At 41.9% G+C, this 12,119-nt stretch overlaps 2 pseudogenes; both read left to right on the forward strand.

The window, feature by feature from the left end:
- The first annotated feature begins 2,985 nt into the window (after nt 1–2,985).
- On the forward strand, nt 2,986–4,362 carry LOC147627029 (universal stress protein PHOS34-like; annotated as a pseudogene).
- A 6,548-nt stretch (nt 4,363–10,910) lies between these two features.
- Nucleotides 10,911–12,119, forward strand: part of LOC147627030 (universal stress protein PHOS34-like) — a 30,237-nt pseudogene continuing 29,028 nt past the window's right edge.

The raw sequence follows: 12,119 nt of genomic DNA on the forward strand, positions 1-12,119 counted from the left end.
TTAGAAACATCTATAGATGAGAGCCTTGTGGCATCTGAAAATAGTTAAATGTTACATGATAAGTTTCTCAATAAATACATAGGACAATAAAATAGCAACAACAAATCTCTACAACGTGATTTGGGCATATCAGATACAATCACAACACAATCCTCATGTTGTAATAGTGATTTGGCACTTCAAAACATAAAATAATATAGAAACTACTGAAAAAGTTAACTTGGATAACAAAATAGCTTCAAATCACTACAACGCAATATGGATACATCATACAAAATCTACATTAACTCCTCGCGTTGTAGTGATTTCTAAAAAACAAACCCTTTCATTTGATAAAATAACACATGAACAATACACCTAACAATACCTACAATGATAAAATAGGTTCAAATCATTACAATGCGATAAAGACACATCAAACCTAATTGTCATACCCTCCTCGTGCAGTGTAGTGATTGCTTACACAGAGTGTTTCATTTCACAAAGTAAGTCATGAAAATAAGTCATAGATAACATAAACAACACCCATAACAATGTATAGGACAAGAAAGTATGTCCAAAACACTATAACATGATATGGCAACATAAAAAAAATTTGTAATTCATTCTTCGCATTGTAGTGATTTGTTAGACATCACCTTTCGTTTGACTCAATATCTAATGAACGTAGATAAAACATGATATATATGATTCATTCTTCGCATTGTAGTGATTTGTTAGACATCACCTTTCGTTTGACTCAATATCTAATGAACGTAGATAAAACATGATATATATGATTGAATATAACATTTAAGACCAGTAGTGATTGCTTTTGAGAACTCAACAAAGAATCACGTAGGAAAAATGTTGAACAGATGTACGCTTGCTTGATAAATCGCAGAGATGGTGTAGATGAAGCATGATAGAGGAAAACACGCAGCTAAAGGAGGCAAAACAAAACGGGGACAAAAGGCAAGGACACTTGACATTTTACTGAGGACAAGTACCACATTTACCGAGGAGTATGACACACGTGCAAAAGAGCATGTCAACAAGTGTGAAGGACGACGTGGGGCCATTTTCATTAAATACAGGATGATTTTGATCAATCCATTTATGACACGTGTCATCATATGTGCGCAGAGCACGTGGTCTGCCATCATGCATATCTGTCCCCACGTGTATAGAAGACTATTAGTTTACGTGGATAAAGGTGACCCACATTTATTATTCGTTGCTTCTTGCTCTCATGTAATTTTTCTCGCAGTCGTGACCTTCACGTGGCTTCTTGCTCTCCTACGGTCAACTTGGTTAGTTGCTTCTTGCTCTCCTAGTGAATTTCGCAATATGTTTTTAAATATTTTTATGTTTTAATTCGGCCAAAATTGTATAATTAATTTATTAATATTCCATCCAAGATTTTTGCTTTTAGATTTTTAAGAATTTATTTTATTTCTCAGGAATATTTCATCAAATCACTGCAACGCGACTAGGGATCTCGGTGAGAACTATCGTACACCCATATCGCGTTGTAGTGATTTTGCCTATAATGGTAATTTTCCTGCAAAAAATTCTTGAAATCACTACAACGCGAGAAGAGGTCTAGGTGCGAACTCTCTCAAGGATATCGCGTTATAGTGATTTGTCCTACTGCCTTTCTTTTATTGCTTTTTCAAACATTTTTATGTTTAGATTTTTAAGAAATTGATTTGTTTCTTACAAATATTTGATCAAATTACTATAGTATGAATCGAGAACTCGGTAAGAACTCTCCCACCCATATCGTGTTATAGTGATTTGTCCTATTGTCGCCCTTGTAGTCATTTTTCTTACAATCGTCATTGCCTTTGAAATATTGCATCAAATCGCTATAACGTGAAGAGAGGGCTCGGTGGGAATGCTCCCACACACATCGCATTGTAGTGATTTTGGCACATTTTTCTTTGCAATTTCATTTTCACACTAATATTTCATCAAATCACTAATATTTTATTTTCTCACTAATATTTTATCAAATCACTACAACGCGACTAGAGATCTCGGTGAGAGTTCTCCACCGCTTATCGTGTTATACTGATCTCGCACTTTCGTTGTCGTGACATATTTCCTGGCTTATAGGTGGAACCTTTCGGGCTTGAGGTTGAGTCTTATGTTGGCCTTCAAGAAATCCTAGATGAAAAGTTGTTCAGAGTCCTTTATAAAGTTTGAAAGCATCATTGCCATCCTGAAACCTCACACATATTTAATTTCTGCTCTTTTGTATCTTGAGGAGAAAGAGCAACAATTTCAATAGATCACTTTAAGTGGTACACTCATGTTTTATGGCATTGAGTATGTGCACGTTGTCGTGCCATGGCACATCTATGGTGTGAAACCATGCATATGAGGCCATCAAAATGCAAATCCAGATGCATGGGATTAAGTGCCATGACTTGAGTCATTATATGATGCCTAAGTACATATGTTCATATCGTAAATGAGGTTCAATAAGACGAGCTGAGACTGAGTCAGGTCTGAAAGCCTGTGTACATAACGGGTGTAGTAGGTGTTTCAACACTTGGATAGTGTGATGTTTTGAGTGGAGGAAAAGGGCAGTCTTTTGCTGTGCAGATGCATGCTTGAAGGCCAGGCAAAGAGTGGAGAAATGTGTGAGTTTTTGTGAAGTGCACAGGCTGATAAGGAGCCATTTTGGAGGGCAGATAGCAGGAGCTAGGAGTGCCTGATGGGTATGTGACGAAGTGAGGAGTTGTGATCAAACATGCTATGAACAACTTCCTAGAAAGAAATTTTTGCAGATGAGCTACAGTTTGAGATCTTTTTAGCACCCAAGGTGGGTACTTTTCATCCGGAATAGCTACAGATGATAGACGGCTAGTTTGTAGCGACTTTTGTGTGCACATGATAAGCATGCTGTGGTGAGACCCAGGTGTCTGGACATAGGTGCTCATATGGAATTCAAGGCCATGAAGTTGGATTGGTGATCAGGTGCGTGAGCGGTGAGATATGGACACACCAACTGGGGCACCTTTCATGATGTGCAGGAAAGAACTAGATTTTTTTGTAAGTGTTGAGTATGGGGATGGCAACTAGAACTTTTGAACGCCTTGGACGGATGGCTTCTTGATGGAGTTTTTGTGCACAGAGGCTATGGAAGGTACCCGAGTATGTGGACAAGAGGGTGATCTAATTAGCTTGGCAACTGGAGCCTTGAGCAGAGGGCAACTAGCAGACATCAAGGCAGGTGGGCATTGCCATGGACTTCTCGCTTGGGAGTAGGTATGCTTTGGAGTGGGCTCTCAAAAACATAGTGAAGGAAGGGGATCACCTCATGTTTGTGGTTGTCAACAAGAAACTGAATGAGATGGGCGAGATGCATCTGTGGGAAGACACCAGATCTCCTTTGATCCCGCTCGTGGACTTTGCATCACCTAGCATTGCAAGCAAGTATGGGGTTCCGCAGGATGGTGAGCTTCTCTGTTTCTCTGTTTGCTGCAGGAGGAGGCACGACAAAAGCAGCTATTGGTGGTCTTTAAGATCTATTGGGGTGATGCAAGGGAGAAGATATGTGATGCTGTAGTTGATCTGCCCTTGGATTGCATTGTGATGGGGAGTAGAGGCCTTGGAACACTGAAAAGAGCACGTCTTGGTAGTGTGAGCAACTATGTTGTGAGCATTACCCCTTGCGTGAGAATCCAAATGACAATAGCAGACGTATACGCAAGGTGGTGGCTTGTGTGGCAAAAAACACGATGGATTTTTTTTTAAAAAGGGGAATATCCGAATAATAAGGAGGCGCAAGCGTATTTTTATTTGGGATAATGCGATTTCTGGGCTGCAAAAGGAAGGAAGTCCGATTCTCTTGTGGGAAAGAAATGGGGAAAAAACCAGAAACGCAGAGAAGAGGGGGGGGGGAATATGCAGAAACGAGGGGGAGGAAAAACCAGAGTTTGGATTTTTGCAGAATATCTTGTTTTGTGAAGACAACTTCTGTTCAAGCCTTGTAGGAGTTTGAATTACAGAGGAAATCAAGCTGCATCTAGTGATACGCTTCCTGAAATTTTCAAAAAATGAAGGGAACCGCTGCCGAATTCATGCAAAGGACGACTGGCTGAAGCCTTGGAGAGATGCCTAGGTAATTGTGTAGAAGTTGAGGCTGCTGTTTATGATAATAAGCTGCTGGCATCGACTGAAGCTGAGGAGTCACTTGCATCAACCAGAGGAGCTAAGGTGGTCGTGAAGTTGGCAAAGGATGATTATCTGAAAGCTGCAGTTTTTTGCCATCCTTCTTTTGTCGCTATTGGTGATATCAAAGAGGTAAAGACTCCTTTAGCAATTTTGGCAACAGAAATAGCCCATAAGAGGCACATCAGAAAATTCTAGAATGGTTTTGGAGATTTACTTTAGAAGTGCTGGTGCTATGGATATGGTGGAGGCTGATGCATGCTAGCTGGGAGACCGTCCTTATCCATGAATACAAATACAAAGTAAATTTGTTCTATCTTCGGATGTACATAACCTATAACATCAATGTATAAAGGAGGAGATTGACAATCCTTGAGGATATCACTTGTTGGGACTTAATGAGTAGGATCTATGATGCATTGATGGATTAAAGTTGTTAATCAAGCATGATGCTACCCAATAAACATATGTATCGACAGTTTGGCAGCTGCTCCATTGATGCTCTTATGGGTTGTATTAAGTCCCTTGCCTTACAAGGGGATGTGCTTTTTTTTTTGTGTACATGGTGAGTGGTTACTTTAGTTTGGATAAAGGAAGGTTCGTAAATCTACAGAGGCGAGAGAGAGTGAAGCCCTGGGTTCTGCAGACAGACGAGAAAGTTAGAACCTTGGATTTTGGTTTGAGCCATTATGCTTATGATGGTTTTTGGTACAACTCATATGTTTTGCTGAGATTTGGTATGTAAATATTATGGTTCCATCCTCTGCTCTGCTGGTGATTTCCCTTGAAGAGTTATATGTTTTATCTCCTTGCTGGGATTTGAAGCTACTCTCACAGCCAAAAGTCTCGCACTTTCCCAGCGATACCACCCACGTTTTGACAGATTTGGTGAACCCGACGTGAAACTGCTGGGGTGAGAGTGTGGTGAAATATACAGGGAAGCTATGGCTGAGAATCCTGAGGGATAGGGTGTTCATTTTGACCCCGGGGTTATGCAAATGTTTCAGATGTTTACTATGTATATGCAACAGCAGCAAGCTGCTGAGAGGGGGCAAATTTCCACGACTAAAGCACTGCAGTCAATTGTGAAAAAGGTGGATCAATTTGATTGTACGGACATCACAAAGTACTTGCGCAATTACACAAAGGAAATGGAGCTAAACAGAGTGACTGAGGAGGATATGGTTCGAAGCTTTGAGCTGGTATGTGTTCCTGAAATAAGAGAGCGCATAAGAGGATTACAGGCAGCACATGGTGGCAAAAATTGGGAGGAGTTCAAGCTTGCTTTGAAGGATGATTATTTCATGGAGGATTCCGAGCGGGTGACCAAACGAACTTTCTTGGAATGGGTCACAAAACCCAAAATGGGAATTTCTGCTAAGAGAGTTTGAGAAGCGCTATGCCCAGCTGTCAAGGATTGAGTGCACAACCTTGGATAGGGAAAAAACAGAGCTCTTCTTACAAGCAGCCGGGAAAGATCTCCAAGAAAAACTGGAAATTCTCCTTGAGGATAAGAATACAGAGCAGGGGCTAAAGAATGATTAGAATGATGTCGAGGATGCGGTCACCATGCTAGCAAAGCGGTAGCGAAGGAGGGATAAAATGGTGATGAGCTCAACAACTCCTATAACTACTGTTACCCCTGAGAATCTACCAAAACCAGCTGCTGCAATCCCAAAGGTAGAAGGGCCTATGGATGAGCTTATTAAGGGAATGCGAGACCTAAAACTGAAGATGTCCAGGATTGAGGGAAAAGGGCTACCATTAGGGTAGGCTTCTATGCAAAGGCCTCAAAGCAAAGAAGGGTTTACATTCAGATGTATATGGTGTGATGACCCAGAACATGCAAAGAAGACTGTGCTAGTAGCTATAAGGAAGCCCTCAGAAATCAACTTGTGTTTTTCAAAGATGGGAAAATCCACCTTACAGAGACTGGTCTTCCATTAAGCACAAACTTTGGAAAAGGAGGGATGAAAAAGCTGGTTGAAGACATGGTCGTTGGACATGCCATCTCTATGGTTGAGGCAGCAACCTATGGGTTAAAGGTTGGTCAATCAAAGCAAGAATCTGAGAATGATGAAGATTATGAGAATGAAGATTTTTGGCCATCAACAATGGAGCTAATTGCGTCAAAGAAGGTGTCTAAACAGGCTTTGCATGAGGCAGGTGACTCTATACGTCTTGAGACTGGCTGGGAAGAGCCTGTGGATTCTTTATCTATTCATGCCTACATTGAAAAATGCCAAAATAATGAGGCACAGGTAGAGGAAAAGCGTAAGAGGGAAAATGAGGAAGGAGGGCCATCAAAAAGGGTCACCCGTGGTAGTGAAAAGAAGGATCCTGGGCCATCACATATGCCTCCGCTGCATAGCAGACCTCCACAGGAAGTATCAATGGAAGAAGTGCCAGCAAAAATGAAGCATGAGAAGGAGAAGGGTAAAGGGAAAAGTCCACTCTACAAGCTTCAATCTGATATTGAAGCCGCAAACAGACCTCAAAAAGGTGTTTGAAGAGAGGATTCTAAACAGTAGGGTGGAATTTACACTAGGGGAAGTCTTTGGGGATTGCAACGAAAGAATTCCATGATGAGATAATTGATATTATATGAAGGAAAAGGCAGTCCATAATTGAATCTATTCCATCACAAGGGGAGACAAGCACTTCCAAGACTCATGGAGTACAGGTACAGCAAAAGGAAGCGAGAGAGAATGTGGTGGAATGTAATCACTCTGCTGAAGGGGCACGACAAGTGCGCTTTGTGGATGAGGATGATGAAAAAGAAGTTCTTACAAAGAGTCATTACTCCAGGAGCCATTGGGCAAGAGCCACCACTGAAACCCTTATTAAGATAGGTGACTTGGAAGAGCCGTATGTCGCTCTAATCGATCATGGGTTTGAAATAAATCTTATGGCTAAAAATCTCTACAACAAATGTAAGTGGCCAATGGATGTAGATCATGGTGGATGATTAAAGCAGCTAATAACTCATCTGGAGAGCTCTATGTAGCATGTCCAAATGTAAGGGTAACTATAGGGGATGTGAAAGATGATCAGAACTTCTTTGTTCAGGAAATGTCATCGTATCCCCTCATCCTTGGGCAATCCTACATTACAACTGTGAGGATGGAAACAAAAGTTTTAGATGATGTTTCATCAATTCCAGCTGGATATACAAAGCAGGGACTTGACCACAATGAAAACTCCTTTTGGATTGGTAAGAATGTGTACCTTACCCACAGGGACTTGACCACAATGAAAACTCCTTTTGGATTGGTAAGAATGTGTACCTTACCACAGGGAGCCACCAACTCAGTGGCGCATATGATGAATGGAATGAATAAAGTCTTGCGAGACTTCATACCACAAATAACTATGCCTTTTTTGGATGATGTGCCAATAAAAGGCTGTGATGAGAAAAATAAAGATGGGGATTTGGATTCGAGGGGGTGCCGCAAGTTTGTGGCGAATCATATAAAAGATTGTGATATGATTCTATCCAGGCTTGAAGAGGTGAATCTTACTTTATCTGGATTGAAATCAGTGTTTGGGGTTGGAGAAGTGCTAATAGTGGGGCATCTTTGTAGTACTGATGGACGCCGACCTTGTCCAGCCAAGATAGATGCAATACAAAGAATGAAAGAGATATGCATTAATGTTACAGAGCTAAGGAGATTTCTTGGGGCATGTGTCTTTTATGTTATATGGATCCCACATTATGCACATGTAGCAGATCCTCTTTATCAACTTTTGAGGAAGAATCAAAAATTTTTGTGGAGTACACCACATATTAAAGCTATGCGAAAACTGAAATATCTGCTCCAATCATTTCCTACTCTAAGGAAGGCAGATTATGAGTGTGGCAGGCCTGTGATTGTTACAGTTGATACTAGTCCTACTGGGATAGGATGGGCAGTAGGGCAAGATGATGAGGATGATCACAGGTATGTAATCAGATTTGGAGCAAAGGTATTAAGCATTCGTCACAGCGAAATTATCCGCAAATCAAGAGGGAGTTATGGGGAATAGTCACTGCTCTAAAATGTGAAAAAGAATATTTTATTGGGGCATCTGTACTTGTGGAAACTGATTGCTTGCCACTCCTTGGGATGATTGCAAGCTGCACCACTCCAGATATAGCTATGCTTAGGTGGATTGCCTATATCAAGTCACTAAATCCTGAGTTTGAGCATATTGCAGGAAAAGATAACCCAGTTGTAGATATGCTATCAAGAGCCAGGTATGAAGATGAAGAAGGGATGATTAGTGACATTGATGATGTAGGTACAATATTCTATACTACTGCATATGCAAAAAGGGACCATACTTGCTTATCAAATGCACTTGAGTCTTTTAGTGAGGAAATGTATGGAGATTGGTTGCTTATTGGTCAATACTTGAGTACTTTGACAAGACAGGAAAATTGGTCAATACTTGAGTACTTTGACAAGACAGGAGAATTGGTCTGACTCAGAATTTAAGAGGATCCGCAGAAAAACATATGGGTATTTTCTAAAGGATGGGTACCTGTGGAAGCATCCTAAGCAGAGGAATGCTACGCCACAGAGAGTCATATGTGATAAAGAGACTCAAGGGGAGCTCATGAAAGAATTCCATGAGAGTCTCTGGGCTGGACATCGAAGTGTGTGGGCCACCTTTACCAAAATAAAGGAAAGATATTGGTGGAAAGGAATGTACAAGAATTCCATGAGAGTCTCTGGACATCGAAGTGTGTGGGCCACCTTTACCAAAATAAAGGAAAGATATTGGTGGAAAGGAATGTACAAGGATATTTCCCAATATGTGGAAACATGCATGGTATGTCAAATGTACTCAAATGTGCGACATCGTGATGGCTTGCAACCAACCTACCCACCTGCCATGCACTACAAATGGGTAGTGGATCTAGTTACAATGCCTTTGGGAATTTGGCAGATGCGGTATATAGCACTTGCAAGAGAAGATTTGACAAATCAGGTGGAAGGGCGTGCTCTTAGAACAAAGAGTACGAAAACAGTATGCAAATTTCTCTTGGAAGATGTGATTTGCCGGTATGGTTGTGTTGGGAAAATAACAGCTGACAGAGGTGAGCTAGATGTTGAAGAAGCAAGGGAATTCTTCTCTAGAATTGGCATCAAATTGGCCCTAACATGTGCTTACAACCCTGAGGGCAATGGTAAAAGTGAGCGAGGACATCCTCCAATCATTAAAGCTTTGGCTAAGGCATGCAAAGAAAGAGTACGAGAGTGGCCAAGGCTGCTACCATATACTTTGTGGGCTGACCGTACAACTCATAGCTCAGTGTGACAGGATACATGCCTGCAGAATTAATGTATGGTCAGAAGCCAGTAATGCCAGTTGAAGAAGTAGTTCCAACTTGGAATGTATTACCCTGGGTGGAAGAATTGAACAGGGAAGACCTCCTTGCATTGCGAATAAGGCAGCTGGGGAGGAGGCCTAAAGATGTAGAGCTTGCTAAAGCTTGTTTGAAAGATGCAAGGTTGAAAAATAAAGAAAGATTTGATAGAAGACACAGACTCCGGCCAAAACCTATTGAAGAAGGTGATTGGGTCCTAATGTATGATAGTAGTCTTGACAACCAATTTACTGTGCAAAGGAAGTTTGCAAAAAGATGGTTTGGCCCATACATTGTCAAGCATGTGCATGGAAATGCCACGTATACCCTGTGTGATGGAACAGAGATAAAGAATCTTGTAGCAGGCAAAAGGATCAAGATGTTTAAAAGAAGGCATGACAGTGATCCTTTTGATTCACAGGAGACTCAGGATGAAAGGCTTGACAGTGATAGTATGGATATGGTTGAAGAGGAAGAAGATGATCTTCCTGGTAATGTAGAAGATGAAGACGACATCCAGATATATGTGGATCTTGATGATGATTTGGCACATACCAGAGGATGTGCAGGTTTAGAGGGGGTGGATGTCGTGCCATGGCACGTCTATGGTGTGAAACCATGCATATGAGGCCATCAAAATGCAAATCCAGATGCATGGGATTAAGTGCCATGACTTGAGTCATTATATGAGGCCTAAGTACATATGTTCATATTGTAAATGAGGTTTAATAAGATGAGCTGAGACTGAGTCAGGTCTCAAAGCCTGTGTACATAACAGGTGTAGTAGGTGTTTTAACACTTGGATAGTGTGATGTTTTTAGTGGAGGAAAAGGGCAGTCTTTTGCTATGCAGATGCATGCTTGAAGGCCAGGCAAAGAGTGGAGAAATGTGTGAGTTTTTGTGAAGTGCACAGGCTGATAAGGAGCCATTTTGGAGGGCAGATAGCAGGAGTTGGGAGTGCCTGATGGGTATGTGATGAACTGAAGAGTTGTGGTCAGACATGCTATGAACAACTTCCTAGAAGGAAATTTTTGCAGAGAGTAGCTAGAGTTTGAGATCTTTTTAGCACCCAAGGTGGGTTCTTTTCATCTGGAATAGCTACAAATGATAGATGGCTAGTTTGAAGCAGCTTTTGTGTGCACATGATGAGCATGCTATGGTGAGACCCAGGTGTCTGGACATAGGTGGTCATATGGAATTCAAGGCCATGAAGTTGGATTGGTGATCGGCGGGTGCGTGAGCGGTGAGATATGGACACACCAACTGGGGCACCTTTCATGATGTGCAGGAAAGAACTAGATTTTTTTTAAGTGTTGAGTACGGGGATGGCAACTAGAACTTTTGCACGCCTTGGACGGATGGCTTCTTGATGGAGTTTTTGTGCACAGAGGCTATGGAAGGTACCCGGGTATGTGGACAAGAGGGTGATCTAATTAGCTTGGCAACTGGAGCCTTGAGCAGAGGGCAACTGGCACAGCAAGGCAGGTGGGCGTTGCCATGGACTTCTCGCTTGGGAGTAGGTATGCTTTGGAGTGGGCTCTCAAAAACATCATGAAGGAAGGGGATCACCTCATGTTTGTGGTTGTCAACAAGAAACTGAATGAGACGGGCGAGATGCATCTGTGGGAAGACACCGGATCTCCTTTGATCCCGCTTGTGGACTTTGCATCACCCTAGCATTGCAAGCAAGTATGGGGTTCCGCAGGATGGTGAGCTTCTCTGTTTGCTGCAGGAGGAGGCACGACAAAAGTAGCTACTGGTGGTCTTTAAGATCTATTCATGGGGTGATGCAAGGGATAAGATATGTGATGCTGTAGTTGATCTGCCCTTGGATTGCATTGTGATGGGGAGTAGAGGCCTTGGAACACTGAAAAGAGCACTTCTTGGTAGTGTGAGCAACTATGTTGTGAGCAATACCCCTTGCGTGAGAATCCAAATGACAATAGCAGACGTATACGCAAGGTGGTGGCTTGTGTGGCAAAAAACACGATGGATTTTTTTTTTTAAAAAGGGAAAAATCCGAATAATAAGGAGGCGTAAGCGTATTTTTAATTTGGGAAAATGCGATTTCTGGGCTGCAAAAGGAAGGAAGCCCGATTCTCTTGCGGGAAAGAAATGGGAAAAAAACCAGAAATGCAGAGAAGAGGGGGGGGGATATGCAAAAACGAGGGGGAGGAAAAACCAGAGTTTGGATTTTTGCAAAATATCTTGTTTTGTGAAGACAACTTCTGTTCAAGCCTTGTAGGAGTTTGAATTACAGAGGAAATCAAGCTGCATCTAGTGATACGCTTCCTGAAATTTTCAAAAAATGAAGGGAACCGCTGCCGAATTCATGCAAAGGACGACTGGCTAAAGCCTTGGAGAGATGCCTGGGTAATTGTGTAGAAGCTGAGGCTGCCGTTTATGATAATAAGCTGCTGGCGTCGACTGAAGCTGAGGAGTCGCTTGCATCAACCAGAGGAGCTAAGGTGGTCGTGAAGTTGGCAAAGGATGATTATCTGAAAGCTGCAGTTTTTTGCCATCCTTCTTTTGTCACTATTGGTGATATCAAAGAGGTAAAGACTCCTTTAGCAATTTTGGCCGCAGAAATAGCCCATAAGAG

This window comes from Cibotium barometz, chromosome 21 (genome assembly GCF_041138505.1).
Source record: "Cibotium barometz isolate CiBa-2024 chromosome 21, ASM4113850v1, whole genome shotgun sequence".
Taxonomy (NCBI): domain Eukaryota; kingdom Viridiplantae; phylum Streptophyta; class Polypodiopsida; order Cyatheales; family Cibotiaceae; genus Cibotium; species Cibotium barometz.